Below are 16,050 nucleotides of genomic sequence, written 5' to 3'. Positions count from 1 at the left end.
AAACTCACATATTGAAGGCAACAGGTAGTTCTGAAGACAGAAGGGCAGGGTGCGTTGAAAACAGGAAAAATGACTATAAACATTTAAAAAGAGACATTAAACCCCACCCCCTCCATCTCTTCCCTGCCCCAAATAGCCATGAGACCTTCTCTTATGAGCCTCAGCAGAAGGCTAGAGATCACTTGCTGGAGAACCCAAACCAGAGAGACTGACTCTGGACTGGAGGACACCAGGAACACCTTAAGGGTGACACAAATCTAAGATGTGACAACTACCCTCCAACTTTCTTTTCTTAGGTCCCAGAAATCTAGCTGTCATGCTTAGCACTGTTTCAATCCCTATTTGCAACTGGGGAATTTCTTTCTGATGAAGTCACTGGTTACAAGAGAAAAGGCCCCCAAAGAAAGGATCAAGTCTCTCCTAATTACTCCCCAGCGAGGTTCATCAATTTCCAATGCAATGGAGTCCCGCTCCACTTTTTAGGGCTTCATTCTTGAATGTGAACTGACAGCAAAGACTTATTACACATTTGAAGAAAGTTTCTAGCACGAAAAACAGAGAAGAAAGCAAACTAACTAAATTGTGAAAGTAAAAAATGAAGAGCAGAAGAAAACTTTAATAAAATGTATAATTCAGAGAAATAAGAGAATACATCAGAGCCATGAAACAAGAACATAGACATAGATATTTATATACTGAACATTCAGAGAAAAAAAAAGAACGCCTTCAAATTAATCATCAGATAGCAAAATCTAACATTTCTGAAAGAAATAAAAGAAAAAATTCCCAGATAAAAGGGGGGAGAAAAGAAACAAAACATGAGAAAGAACATTAATAGATTACTGGGAATTCACATGCAAATATCTGGATTTTCAAAAAATAAGAAAAAAGAAAATGGAAGGGAGGAAATTATTAAGTAACCAACAAAAAATTTCTCGTTATTAAAGTACATGATTTTCCAGATTGAAAGGGCCAGTAAGTGCTAGCACACTAAACGGAAATATGACTTCCCCCAGGTAGATTGTTGCAAATTTCCAGAGCGTCAGGGATAAACGAGAGTTTCTAAAAGATTCCAGAGAGAACACACAAATGTTTGAGGATCAGATCGGCAAAAGGCTTAACGACATCAGTGCTAGAAGACAGTGAAGCAATTTCTTTCAATGTTTTATGTAATTATTTCCCACTTAGAATTCCCTATCCTCCCGAATGATAAATTGTGAGGGTAAAGCAAAAATAATTTGAGAAAGTAAGGACTCAAGAATTGTCTTTCCAGACACACTTTCCCAGAAGGCTGACAGGAGATGTGACCTGACCAAATGAGGACATAACTAAGAGTGAAGAAATCACATAGTTCTTAAGAGCTCCAGACAGAAAAGGAATTTCCAGGATAAAGATGACAGGGGAAGTCCTAGGCTGCAAGCGAGCCAGAGCCTGGGATGCACACCGTCCAGGCTGGAGCAGGACACGGCAATACAAGAGAGACATTTGCAAGAAGAATATCAAGTATATAGAATATTCAATGTATTTGAGTGTATTTTAAAGAAGTTTTCAGTTCTAGTAAGAGTTTGGAATGGCTACATGAAAAATTACACAAAAAGGAGGCAGTTTTTAACTTCAGAAAACCGAACAGAAGAAAGAAACCAACAAACAAAAAGTTGTTCTAAAAAGGAATTGTAATCATTGCATACTGCATAGCTGGGCTGCGAATGACAGTTACATCATCATAATATGACCACTGGATATTGGTTTAACTCCAAATGAAGAGGAAGAGGAAAGGAAGGGAAGTATATATGGTTGTATGTACCTGTGTGTGTATGGATGATGTGAGTTGGGGTTGGGTTGTACAGGAGCTAAACCCTCCATTGTAGGAAACCAACACATAATATCTATATCTCAAAAATTATGAAATAGCATGACTTATTAAGACAGAAAGACAGACCAAAAGAAATGTCTGAGGAAGTTGAAAGTTGCTGCCTCAGGGTCATAGGAACGGAAATGGTAAAGCAAGTAAAAATTAGCATTTGAAAAAAAGTGAATAGTTTGCATATTCAGCCAAAATTTAAAAGTAACTCATAGGAGAAACCAACAGAAGACTTCAAACCTCTCTTCATCAACTCAATACTAGAAGGAAGTGGAGCAATGCTTACCAGATGTTTAAGAAAGAAATTGTGATTCCAAATGTTTATTCCCAGTCAAACTGTCTTTCAGGTCTAAAGGCAACAAACATTTTTGAACATATAAAATCTCAAGGAATAAAGATCCCAGGATCTCCCTGAAGAGGTCAAACTTCAGCCAATCTAATGGTAAGTGAAAACGCTATGGTCAAAAAATTAATTCAGTGCATTTAATTGATAAAACTAAAGCAAATTATGAGGATAATTGTCTAAAACAGACTGTAACTGTTATAAATCATGATAAAGCATAAATGAAATAGCTAAACAAGTTGGAGGGAAGGAGGAGATAGGGTGAAAGACAAACGTGCAGATTTTCCCATCTTTATGACCGAGGTAAAAAGAAAAGGATAAATCAAGTAATGCAGTAATTTTACTTCCAGATATAACAGTAAACATTAAGGATAGTTAACATGATCAACTAAAATAGGTGGTTGTGGGTAACAACAAAGAGTCTCTCCTTTGACCAAACGTATCAGGCTCCCCTGAGTGCTCTTTCTGACTAATCCCTGAGTTTAGACTCTTTCTGTGGCCCATTTAGCCCAGTTTCAGCAATAATCCTGAAACTCCCCACTTTTGATATCTGATCAAATTCCTCATCTCCCGTGCTTGGTATCTTATCAGCTAGCCTGCCTGCAGCAAGACCTTGTGGATCTAGCAAGAATCCCCCTAGTCTTAATATTTTCTGTTGGTAATTTTCCATCCACTCACCTCCCACCCGGCTCCTTGGCTGTAAATTCTCACTTGTCCTTGTTGAATTTGGAGCGGAGCCCGATCTCTCTCCCCTACTACAAAACCCATTGTAGTAGTTCCCCTGGATAAAGTTAGCCTTACTGTCTTTAACAAGCGTCATAAATAATTTTTTCTTTAACGGTAGGAAGAAAGGAAGTAGAGAGAGGAAATACGCTAATTTTGCCATTACTCAGAGTGGCTTCAGGCTGACTTTCTAAAGGTCATTTGACAAATTTTACACCAAATTGACTTTTGGTGATTCAGGCAGCTCTCAGAAGATGGAAAAGGTAAGAAAACTGATTTTCCTCCTAGAACTTCTGGAAATGAACAAAGTCCTCGTGACACCTTGATGTTAGCCCAGGAAGACCCATTTCAGACTTTCGACCTCCAGAACTGCATTATAACAAATTTGCACTGTTTTAAGCTACTAAATTTGTGACAACTCGTTACAGCAGCAATAAGAAACTGATACCAGGGCTAATTCAATAAGCTATGGTAATCCACACAGAGGAATACCGTGCAGGCTTTACAGAAGAATGAGGAAACGACCATGGAACTAGCAGGGAACAATCTCTGGAGTATATACTGAGTGAAAAAAGCAAGAAATGGAACAGTACGTGTAACAGTGCCAACTGTTGTGAGGATGTTTTAAAACAGAGACATTCAAGGAATGTCTAGGAAGAGTAGTCACTTCCAGGCAGAGAAACTAGGAGGCTGGTGCAGAGGTGGCAGGCAGGAAAATGCTCTTCCCTGCGTGCCCTTTTTAAAAATAAGAAATGTGATTTTACCAAGGAGGCTGTCCTTGACCCCTCAAAAAGGGTCAGGCTTTTGTGTGATACACTGAGAACTTTTTGTACTTTTCCTTCACAACCAGATACTATGATAACCTTAACCCCCTATTTCATAATCATAGAATACGAAAGTAAACAGTTCTTGGTCCCAGAGTATTTGCTCAACGTCTGTCTTACGCACTAGACTCTAAGTTCCACAAGGGCAGGGACCAGTTTAGCTTTGAATAGTACCTAGCCCAGTGCCTAGCACTTAATAGGGCTTAAATAAATATTTATTGAATGAATGGATGAATTAATTGACGAATGCAGCCAAGTAAAAAGAATAAAAATGGGTCACGATCTAATCAATTATGATTTCCAAAATTAAACAGATAACTAACCCTAAAATGCAAAATTAAAACCCCAAAGCATATGATAGATATTATCCAAAGATACATAAATGTCTAGCTATAAATAACTATCCATCTCATATCAAACTCTATTAACTCATAGCTAAATTTGTTCTCCAGCTTGCTTTATCCAGAGGAAAAGTTTCAACTATTTTTCAACTCGTGGTGTTAAGATCCCTGGACTGTGTTCACAGATTGAAGCCATTTAACACAGGGTTTGCCTTTTTACAGCTGTGCGCGGCTTCAGCTGTCAATCGAGAGGCCTTTAATTCCCAGGCTTTCCCTGTTTGCTCTCTCTCCCTCACTGTGTCTGTTTCTTGCAGCTTCTGCTTCTTGCTGCAACTCTCAGCTTCTTTCTTTTCTTTCATGAACAGAACCTAGAAGCCAAGAGGAGGAGAGAGAGATCACTTTCCTATAGACCTGGTGACCCGATGGCTGTCCACAGTCAGGAAAATTATACCCCATAAATCATTACTCAGAGAGAATGCTGTTTGTTCACCACCATCATTTTTTTTTCCTCCTGGGCATCCAGCTTCCAGCGAGGCTGCATTCCCAGGATCCTTTGCTGTTAGGTGGAGCCATTTAACCCAGTTCTGGCCAATGGAACATGGGCCAATCACAGGTCGAGTGGCTGGACGCAGAGACCTGGTGAATTCCAAGACCCTGGAGGATGGTGAAACCTGTAGGCTGGAAGCAGCCTGGGTTCCTGAGTTGCCATGTGGAAGAAAGCTACCGGGAAAACCCATCCAACCACAGACACCTGCTTCAGGTCAAAAAATATTTTCTGAGTATTTTAAACCACCAGAATGTTAGTGCCTTTATAACAATTCAGAAACTTGAAGTGCGGAGCTGCTGTAGCATAAACCTAAAATTTGTGAGTGAAGTGGTGACGGGTGAGGAGACTGATGGGAGTAGCTGGAATGATGGATACTATGCTATAAAGCGGCAAGACACTTTGAAAAATGGTTACCTGCAGTAACTTGAAAGAAGATCATGTGCTTACTGAAACAGAGCACATGGGGAAGCGGTTGGAAGTAATCTGAGTGCTAGTGTGTGTTGGCTACCATTAGCTGTCTTTGGTAACGTTTCATAGGGGGAAAAAATGAGCTCAGGAGAGAATTGGCTGGTTTGCAAGCTGAAATGAAAGGGAACAAAGAGTAAAGAAATGTGGGGTGTTGAAATGTTAGGGTCACTAATGCTTTCAGATTCCCAAATATTAGGAGATAAGGCTTTGAGTATTAAAGTCCAGTGACGGTACTCCCCGGTTAAACAAAAGACTTAGCCCTGAGGCAAAGATCAGATAAGGAATGTGGTCTTCCTTTCTGTTCTTTTCATTGGCGGTAGGGTAGAGACCATTAAACTGAGAGACAATGGCTTAGGAGGAGGAAACAAACAAATAAATTCGAGAATGTATGTGTAGGTAAAATTTGGGGTGTTTTTAGTGGTATAAGAAACTGGCTAGAAGCTTATTAAGTTTTTAAAGGAAATTTATTTATGAAAGATATCATGACCATCTTTTAAATGGCTTTGAAATGTAAAACAGCTTTCGAGCCCAAAAGTCAATCCAACAGGAAGCATCCTACAAAACTGTGAAGGCCCTGAGGAGGTCACTTCAGATGTGGCGGAAGGAGACGATGGACAAGATGGAACCTGCAAGAAGGGAGAGATAGAGGCCAGGGACAACAACGGATGCAGCAGCTCCAAACAGAGGGCCGAATCAAACGGGGTAGGGGGCTTTCAGAGGTCTGTACAATGGGATTTTATAAATGCATGGACCAGTGCCTGCTTTGTGCTTTCTCCTCTAATCCTTTCCAAATAGGAGAGTTGCTGTTCGTTTGTTTGTTTGTTTTTTGGATGTACCATTCCTGTCCCCTGATTGTTCATTAAGGAGGGGAGAAGGACAACTATGAGGAATCACATGGAGAAGGCTTGTTTCATCAGAAAATGCTGGACCTTAAGCTGATGCAGAAACTGGGTGGGATTTTGGATTGCCCTTTTGAGAGGAAGATTGGGCGTGTTCTGTGTATGGAAAGAAGTTAACAGATGCTCTGTGAGTAGAAGGGCAATCTGGAGCCAGGATAGTGCTAAGGGCTTACTGAACCTAGTTTTCTCTTCCTCCTAGACACACAGCTAGACTTTCCCAGCCCTCTTTACTCCAGAGATTGTTGGGGTCAGGTAAACTGAGTGATGGCCAGGGAGACTGCCACTTACAGGTCTGGTTCCTAAGAGTCTCCCATATGATCACCCATACTCTCTCACCCTTTGTTGGCCAGAAGCAGAGATCCAAGGAAGGTCTCTTATGCCCTAGGGCAGGGATCCACAAAGAGCCTGTGGGTTTCTCATCTATGGCTGCTTTTGTGCTATAAGGTTGAGTAGTTGTGACAAACACTTTATGGCCTACAAAGCATAGAATATTTACTAGCTTGTCCTCTACAGGAAAAAAAAAAAAAAAATGCCGATCCCTGTTCTAGGGAATGATAGAACCACTGGGTGGAAGAAACCTGCCTCCTCAGTCAAAACCACCACTTGGAGGAGGGCCAGTAGACCAGGAACCACCATGTTGAACTGTTACCTGAGCTAGAGATAAGCTTTGTTGTAGTCAGTCACTGAGATCTGGGAGGAATAACATTTTCACTCACCCTGCATACAATTATGAAGGCCTGTGTTTACCTTGCATTGGAGAGCGAGAAGGTTCTCAGTCACTGCCGTGCTTTGGAACATGGCTTCTGCCATGATTCAGTTATACATCCTGGCATCCAGCCATTCATCTATCCCCAAGCATCTCCTGAGTGTTTATTAAGTGTCAGGTACTCAGCTAAGAACACAGTGATGAATAAAAACACACTTGAACTCCGCCCTCCTAGAGCTTAGGGTTTAATGCAGCAGACAGTGGGAAGAAAGAGGGGAGCCGCCACCCTCTTCAGACTTGACGTGAGCTTTTCCAGTTTATCAGTCCATCCCACTGGGCCTGCTGCACTCATTTACCTGTCTGGCTCCTGCAGCATTTAAATCCTCACATCAGAGTAGGTGAAAGGACAACATGGCCAAAGTGCAGAGAAGGAAGGAGAAAGCATGGCAAGATGTAGCTGACGACCTAGTTAAGGGACAAATGCAGAAATAGTAATAATAACAATAACTGATTCATTCAATATATATTTAATGAGCCCAGCAGTAAGACCAGCTCTGAGCACAGTTGTGTCCTCAGATCTTAATGCAGAGTCTGCTTGCTTTCTACCCAATTGTTTTGCTCGTCACTTTGTAGTCAAGAAAGGACCACTGAAGAGGAACTGTGACAGCCCTGGGTTCAAATCTTGACTTTCTTCTTTACTTATATGGTTTTGGAAAATCTACTTTTCTATCCATTGATTGAAGAGGTTTTGTCTTGTTTTTTAATTTCCTTGTGCCTTTGCTCATCACACTTGAACTAAGGCCTAGCAGTTTCATTTTTTAAATCAATTTTTTATTGAAGTATAGTTGGTTTACAATGTTGTGTTAATGTCTGATGTACAACATAGTGATTCATTTATACATAACATATATATTCTTTTTCATATTCTTTTTCATTATAGGCCATTACAAGGTATTGAATATAGTTCCCTGTGCCATACAGCAGGACCTTGTTATTTATCTATTTTATATGTAGTAGTGTATATCTGCTAATCCCAAACCCCCAATTTACCTCTCCCCAACCCCTCTCCCCCCAGTAACCATAAGTTTGTTTTCTATAAGACCTAGTAATTTCTTGCTCCCCATACCCTTGTTGATTGCCCAGATGTTGGACTTGCCTACCAACCTACCAAGACCCATGGATAGTCTGTGTAATCAGAGCTCCCGACACCTCGTCTCGTAAGCCTTCACGGCTATTCTAGACTCCGCCTACCAACTCGAATCTGTGGCATCTACTTTCCTATATCAGTTAAATCGAAGTCCACCAAGGCTTGGCTATGACTTTTTTCTCCCTAGACCTCCAGATCTCCTATATATTTCTCTGGTTTTTTTCCCTCTTTCCCCACCTCCACTACCAGCCACCCACATCTCTCACTTGACCTCCCAGGAATCTCTCCCCCTTGCTCCCTTTTTTTTCTGTACATCTCAGTCTTTGCACGATTTCCCCTGGCCCTTAGGATAAAGTCCACCCTTCCTTACCTGGCCTTCAGGACTCTCAGGGTGTCAGTAGTTCACTTATAGAAGTAGCACACACCAGATAGTTCAAGATTTTTTTTTAATTTTTAAAAAAATTTAAACACTTGAAAAAGACTGATTTTAAATCTCTTTTATAATTGCAAGAGAAATGTAGAAATATTAGAAGTATAAATGAGCAAAAATTAAAAATACATATTGAACTAAAGCCAAGCAAAAATCCAAAACTCCCAGGAAAAAAAATCACTATGAACATTTTGGTGCATATCCTTTTAGATTTCTACCCCAGCAAATGTGTGCATTTTTCAGGATTGTACTAGAGATCACATTCTCTTCCAGTTTTTGTATTGTTTAATATGTTATGAAAATTCATCAGCATCACTAAGAATAGAGGTACAATATCATTCTGAATGGCCATATGTATTCCATTGTGTGAAATACGATAATTTACTGTTGGGCATTTGGAGTGTTTCCATTTGTTGTTATGGTCAATTTTATGTATCAACTCGATTGAGCCATGGGGTGCCCAGATTAAACATTACTTCTGGGTGTGCCTGTAAAAGTGTTTCCAGATGAAATAAGCATTTGAATCAATTCCCTGAGTAGACTGCTCTCCCCAGTGTGGGTGGGCCTTATTTTATCAATTGAGGGCCTCAGTAGAACAAAAGGCAGAGGATGGAGGAATTTGCCCCTTTTTCTGCCTGCTTGCCTGGAACATCTCATCTTATTTCATCTCATCTTCTCTTGCCCCTGGACCAGGATTTACACCTTCAGCCTCTCTGGTTCTCAGGTCTTTGGATTCTGACTGAATTGCACCACCACTTTTCATGGGTCGCCAACTTACAGAGGGCAGACTGCGGGATTTCTCAACCTCTGTAATCATATGAGCCAATTCCTCACTATATATACTGTATATGTGATATGTGTGTGTGTGTGTGTATATATATATATATATATATATATATAAAATAGGTATATTTTATGTATATCCATCTTCTGTTGTCCTATTGGTTCTGTTTCTCTGGAGAAACCCTGATTACTAGAGCTGTCATTTCTGATGTTGCCGACACTGCTATTTTAAACAGGTAGATTTTCTAGTACACCTGTTTCTTTCCAGCCTATCTGATTGCCTCCTGTAGATGGGTTCCTAGGTCCTAGAATTTCTTGGTCAAGGGGCATGAACATTTTTAAGGCTTTGCTACATATTGCCTAACTGAACTCCAAGAGAGTTTTTAAAAAATGATACAACTCTTAAGTGGAGATCTATAAAAGCAACATCTAAACTTCTGGCCAGTGTTTCTCGAACTGAGTTTCTCATCCAATTGTTTGGTTTTTTTCCAAAATGGGATTTCTTATGATTGACATCATCCATTATGAAGAAGTCCTCCTTCTGAACTTCCAGCTTTGCAACCAGAGAGCAGCCCTACTTCTCACTAATATCTCCAGGGCGCTTGCAATATTCCCAGCTCTGTTTTGATAAGTCAGCTATTTCCTTGAAACGGTATGAAGTCAAAGCAGGGTTACCGGGCTGTCGGGACAGTGACACTGTAAAATCACTGAAGCTTAGACCCCAAAGCAGAAAGAGATTTCAAGAAACCATTTGGCCCAGTTCTCTGGCTTCAGGGAGATAAGATACTCCATTAGCAAGAGAGTTTTAGAAGATCTAGATTGCTTTTGGCAAGGAATGGTGTCTCTCCCGTCATTGTGTTAAGATAAAACAGAAAACACTCTACAAGGAAAACAAATGGCAATTAAAATTAAAGTGTTCCGCCTGTGAAGGAATGGCACATAGAGTAGTAACCACATCAACGCTAGACTTCCCTCTATTCATTACCTGTTTTTAATTTGCCTCCAGTGCCACATCCTTCCCCCAGAAACTGGGATAGAAATTGCCATCAAGTCATCTACCATGGAGGGTCCTATCTACTACCAAGGTGTTAAATTTTTTTAAATTTTATTTTCTCTACAAAGAATGTTTAAAAATTAAGGGAACACCATCATCTTAATATCATCTTAATACATGCCTTACTATTTTAAAACAATCACTTTTATCATCTTGGTACGTTTTTGTCTTTTGGGAGTACATCCCCACAGAAGTGGTTTTCATCATATACGTATATATTTAGTACTTTCGAGTGCTTTTTTCCCCTTAATATTATCTCATAACAATTTTCATGTGATGAATCATAGATAAAACTATTCTTTTTTAATGATGGCAGAATACCATAATTTACTCAATCTTCCTAATTTTTAATTATAAATTACAAGATGGTAATGATGTTCATGCATGGAGTATTCTCCAAATTTTTGATTATTGAAGAAGATTGATTTCTAGACATTGAATATCTTGTTCAGTCCACCTGCATGGTTAAATCTTATACAATGAGGATACGTGTTTCACCCGAATGTGGGGATTGTTCCAGATCAAATATTTTAGGAAATCAAAGGGGAGAAGTGGACTGGGACTGTGAAATTGTGAAAATAGAGGAATAGATCAACTTTCTGAGAGATATGTCTTATCTGTAAATAGGTGTAGTCACAGATTTTTCTTAACTGTTGTCGCCTTGGGAGCTGAACTTTTCCATCACTTTCAGTTGGTGGGAGGTAGGTGTAGGCAGGCACCATCACTATTCCTTCTTAATCTTTTTTTTTCCGATGATATGTCATGTATAACACAGTGCCTGGTACTGAGTGAGTGATTAATAAGGCTCTGTTCAATGGGTGAATGAAAGCATGCATATGGAAAAATTTTATACCACTATATTGTACATCTGAAACTAACATTATATTATAAATCAGCTATATGTCAATTGAAAAAAAAAAAGAATGCACATGGGCTTTGATCTTAAGCAGAGGGTGGTTCAAATCCTGTTTCTGCCATTTACTAGCTGTGGTACTTGTTAAGCAGATAAATTGCTGTGGAACACAATACAGGCTGTGTTCTGGATAAATTCCAGAAGTCAGTGCCAAATCCTTTTGTAGTTTTCTTATGTGAAACCTTACATTAAATTCTTAAGTGGAAAAAGCAATGCCCAAAACATATCTCAACATGAAATCTAAAGGCTCTGAGGTGATACACTGAGAGATTCTTTACGGTAGGAAACCACTGGGGGCTAAGATGATTTTTGAAAATCAGCTTTTATTTCCTTTAATTGTTGCCAACTCTTATAATTGCTGAACCCTTGCCTGCCAAATAGCTTGGTGACCTCACCTACCGAGGGGGGCAGTAGGAGTTGTGGAATGGACACCATCCTTGGTTTTTGATAAGATGATTGACCTTGGCTGAGCAAATACCGCTGACCTAGGGTACTTCTTCCTTTCTAAGATTTCTGTAGTGTCAGCACCTTCAGGAACCTAACAAGCATAGCAAACAAAAGCAGCATCTTTGCTCCAACTCCATTTCAATAAGGTGAGTTTTTAATGGACCCTGTTGTAGGGAGCAGGCTTAGGAAACCACACATGACAAGTTATTTCTGGATTCTAAGGTTGTTATTCAGGGGCCAGCAAAATAGAGCTTTAAAGGTTAGTTCACCTGCTATCAGGAAGATTTTTCAAAGGGAAGCAATTTTCATAGACCTTTTTTTGGCCTTCAACCAGGAAAACTGCAGTTTTGTTAAAAAAAAAAAATCTTGGGAGCTAACAGGGGCATGGAGCCAGAGTGGGGATCAAGTGGAGTGTCCATTTCAGGGTCCCAGACTGTGAAATCAGCCTAATGTGCACCGGTGAGCTGTTTGCCCCATCCTCCCTCACAAGGTTCTGCAGGTGAAGGATGCAACGAAGTGGGTTTGGAAGCTGGGGCAGAGCGTGGGACTGGTACTCAAGTCAGGGTCAGATGGCATCTCTGGGAAGCTTGTTGGAAATGAAAGGAGTCTACCTGTCCTTCCACCTAAGAACCCTTGTTGCTCTGCTAGAGTAGGGAGCTCACTTGTCTTGCATCCCAGCCCTCTTCCTCGAAGGCAGGAGTGCGAAGCACAGATGTTGCGTTCCTCTCCCTCCTGAGAATCACGCCCCCCTCCACCTCCCCACTCCTTCCACCTCCCTTTTGTTAAGATAGGAAAAGAGAAATTTGTAAGATGGTGTATGGGTCAGGGTTCTCCAGAGAAACAGAACCAGCAGGATACAATGGCACATATCATATATAATATAAAGGGATATTTTATATATGTAAATATATGATATTATGGAGAGAGACTGATTTCAAAGGATTTACATGATTGTGGAGCTAAGTCTGAAATCGGTAGGGCAGGCTGGCAGAAACGCTTTGTCATGTCAGGAGCTGACGCTGCAATCTTACGGCAGAATTCCTGCTTTCTCCGAGAAACCTCAGTTTTGCTCTTAAGCTCTTTCAACTGATTGGATAAGGTGCACCCAGATTGCCAGAGCTAATCTCCTTTACTTAAAGTTAACTGATTAAAAAAAGGAAGTAAAAAATAAAGTTAAGGGATTCAACCTCATGTACAAAATACCTTCACAATCTAGATTAGTCATTTATTAAATAACTAGGTACTACAGCCTCATCAACTTGTCACATAAAACTGACTCTCCCAGACAGTCTTCTTAGGAATATATACATACACCCACATTTTGTATATGTAAGTATGTATGTGTGTGTGTGTATATGTGTGTGTGTGTGTGTGTGTGTGTGTGTGTGTGTGTGTGTGTGTGTGTATATATATATATATATATATATATATATATATATATATATATATATACAAATTTTAAATTGAGCCATGAGAGACACACTAAGTAGGCTAACACTCTAGTTCTCAAGTTTGTTTTTTTTCTCCTCTTACCCCATTCTCTTCTTTAAAGGAGACAAAGCTAATAAGACTGAGACTAATTCACACCAAAGTGTAATTGACTGATGTCTCCTCCCAGAACCCAAGGAGAAAGTTATGTACTGAAAGAGTGAAGCTTATCTAATCAAATGAATATTGACTCACTGGCGTGACTAACTGAGGGAATGCAGCAGTGTCGCCCACCAGGTCTTCCTGCCTCCTGGGAACCTGGCACCCTTCACTGCACCTTCATTCTCCTATAAATATTGAGTATATTCCCTGAGTCCCTTGGATCCAAATGAGTCCCTACAAGCTACATCTTAGTAGACTTTTCCCCAGACTTCAGTATGTAAACAATGACCTTAAAAGATGGTAAACCTGTTCATTCCAAGCCCCATTTCTAGAGATTCTGGATCAGCAAATGTGGGTGTATCCAGAAATCTTTATTTTTTTTTTTTAACAAAAATCCCTCCTGGGTGACATCTTTTTTGAAACACGGTTCCAGGGCAAGGTACAGATACTCCTTTGAGAGCCAACTGAAGAAAAGCTATCTCCAGCCCCAGCTGTGCTGAGAACCCCCTAAGGAATTGTGGGGAGACCAAAGAAACAAGTACCAACCCCTCCTCCCTCCAGGGACTCTGGGAAATAGATGAGAAGGGAAGCTTGCAGTTAAGAGACAACAGGTGAAAACCAAACAGGTGGTCTAATGTGCCTTGCAACAGTGATGCTGACTGTGTTCGGGCGTAGGTGAGAGCCTGAATAACACATGCCTCTTGCTTCATTCAGTTTCAGGCAGTGCTTGCGGCCAAAAGAAACTGAAGAACCGTGATGGCTTGTGTGCGGCTGACCCGCCCGTGCTGTCTTGACTCAAGCCTGCTCAAATGTAGCAGAGGTTCTCAGACCTTCCTCAGAGGAGAAGGGGATGCCTGCCTCTCACTTCTACCTGTCGCTGTCCTGCCATTCCTCCCAACCACCCTGCGAGGGGCATTGTGGAACTTGTCATTCAACAAATTGGCTTGGCAGATGCTTGGCTTCTCTGTTTTGGGGGGCAGGGAAACCTTTTTTGAGAGCATGAATTGTCTTACTCTCCTTTGCCCAACACAGTGTCAGGCATAGAATATGAGCTCAGAAAATACCAATACCTTCACATTTAGACGCGAAAGACAATGATGGAGTATTGACTCACTGCCTGGGGAACATCTTGGAAGATCTCTGACACAACGGCACGAGTTGATGGGAAATAGTGCTTATATCGCACCTTGTGGTGTAAATCAATAGAAAGACGCCAGCTGCCGTTTTGCCCGTCTTAGAGCTGTAAGAATTTGGGTAATAATTATTCTTGATTAATCCCAATATGTTGAAAAACTGTCTTTGTTCAAATGGTAAAATGTGAGGAGGACTGCCTTGGGGGGAAAATATATATAAATAGCATTATTTTAAATTATATTTGTGAAGAAGGTGGCTACAGACTTACAAATTCCCATTTGCTTGAAATAATGCCAGCACTTCATATTTAAGTCACAAATGTGGACTTTTCAGACAGAGGACTCTAGGAAGAAAGACATAAATTTTAACCAACATTTTCCCCACGTTGGTACTTAAAGAAAGAGAATCAACTCTACACTTATGAGGAATGGGACACTTTCATATTTAGTGAAAGAATGCTGGAGCAAGTTATACAGTTCTCAACATGTCCGTCTTTAGCCGGAAAGGAAAAATCTGATCGAGTATTTCTGAGTTCTTTGATGAAAAAGGTGTTAAGACGCATTGAGACAGTTCCCCTGGTAAGAAAAGGGCTCCCAGGACACACAGCTGCTCAAGACAGCGTGTGTTCAGGGAACAGCGAGAACATTACTATCCTTAATAATAAAAAGCTTCATCCTTTCCCAGATGCCAAGACATAGTCGAATGTCTGGGGCCAGTTCCAACTCCTTTTGGTCAGCCCTCTCTCACCCCCTGTGGTTGTTCTTTTAGCAGCAACGTGTAAAAGTAAAAAACACGCAGACTCGCAGATGCGCCCTGCAGGAAGAAGAGGGAGCGAACATACCCGCAGTTCCTGCGCTGGGGGTGGGGGCAGCTGCTGAACCGCACGTACGCACAGAAAGGCAGGTTTCAAGATCGAGGACACAAATAGTGCTGCATCGTATTTCCCCAACTGCATTTGATATTTCATATTTTTATTGCTTTTTCTGGGGATAAATGTGAAATTGTCTCAGACATCACATGGCTGTTCTAGGGCAGGTCCCTGTTTCCTCTTTCAGGTTAATAGAGGAAGTCATTCTGTTCCTCTTCCAATCTTCAAGCATGAAACTTGGGTCTACGGAATCCCCAGGAGTGAAAACTTTGTACTTTGATCACTGAAACGAAGTTAGGCGAAGTTAACTTTGTCAAATGATACATAATTATTATATATACATGCATTTTTACTTAGTGACAATGATGTAATACTGGGGGAATGTCTTTATTATTATTAAGCATATGTTAAAACAGTGATGATAAATTTTCTCAAATAGCATGGTAACTTCTGGATTTGTGGACAGGAGAGAGCATTGTTTAAAAATGAGAGCTTTTGCAATCGAAAGAGATCCAAACCAGCCCCTCCGGGATATCACAGGGGTGAAATTCCATGCTTAGTCATGTTATCAAGGGCCTCAGAATACCTGGAGGAGATAGGATCGGACGATACGGGCCACGTATCTGATGTGATGGTCTGAAGGACTGTCTCACCACAGGCTTTCAAAATACCTGGAGTTCCACCTTCGGAGCCATAAGATGGCCTCCAGAAAGTTCAATTAACATGCCACTATTTTACCTGCGAGGAGTGTTGCATTAATTTATTAACACTTGGTATGGATAAGATAAGCAAATTGTGATGTGCCCTAGAGAAATGACTCAATGGGAAAGATTTTGAAGATGAGAAAGGAGCTATAGCGGTCCTGAGTAGAGACCCTTCTTGGGTCTGGGGAGAGACAGCAGGGACATGGGACAAGTGTGTGAACCCTAAATGAGGGTGGGTAAGGGGACAGTCTCAGGACCTGGTATTCTG

The 16,050-nt window shown here is 40.7% G+C and overlaps 1 long non-coding RNA gene across 1 annotated transcript; it reads left to right on the top strand.

The window, feature by feature from the left end:
* The first annotated feature begins 325 nt into the window (after positions 1–325).
* On the top strand, positions 326–15,519 carry LOC141579717 (uncharacterized). The gene is made up of 4 exons (XR_012511573.1): positions 326–2,303; positions 4,616–4,852; positions 5,627–5,809; positions 13,791–15,519. It is a non-coding gene; the product is annotated as an uncharacterized LOC141579717 (long non-coding RNA).
* The last annotated feature ends 531 nt before the right edge of the window (positions 15,520–16,050 follow it).

The sequence above is a fragment of the Camelus bactrianus genome, chromosome 2 (assembly GCF_048773025.1).
Source record: "Camelus bactrianus isolate YW-2024 breed Bactrian camel chromosome 2, ASM4877302v1, whole genome shotgun sequence".
Lineage (NCBI taxonomy): Eukaryota > Metazoa > Chordata > Mammalia > Artiodactyla > Camelidae > Camelus > Camelus bactrianus.
The sequence above is the reverse complement of the archived record's forward strand: the minus strand, read 5'-3'. Positions and strand labels throughout refer to the sequence as shown.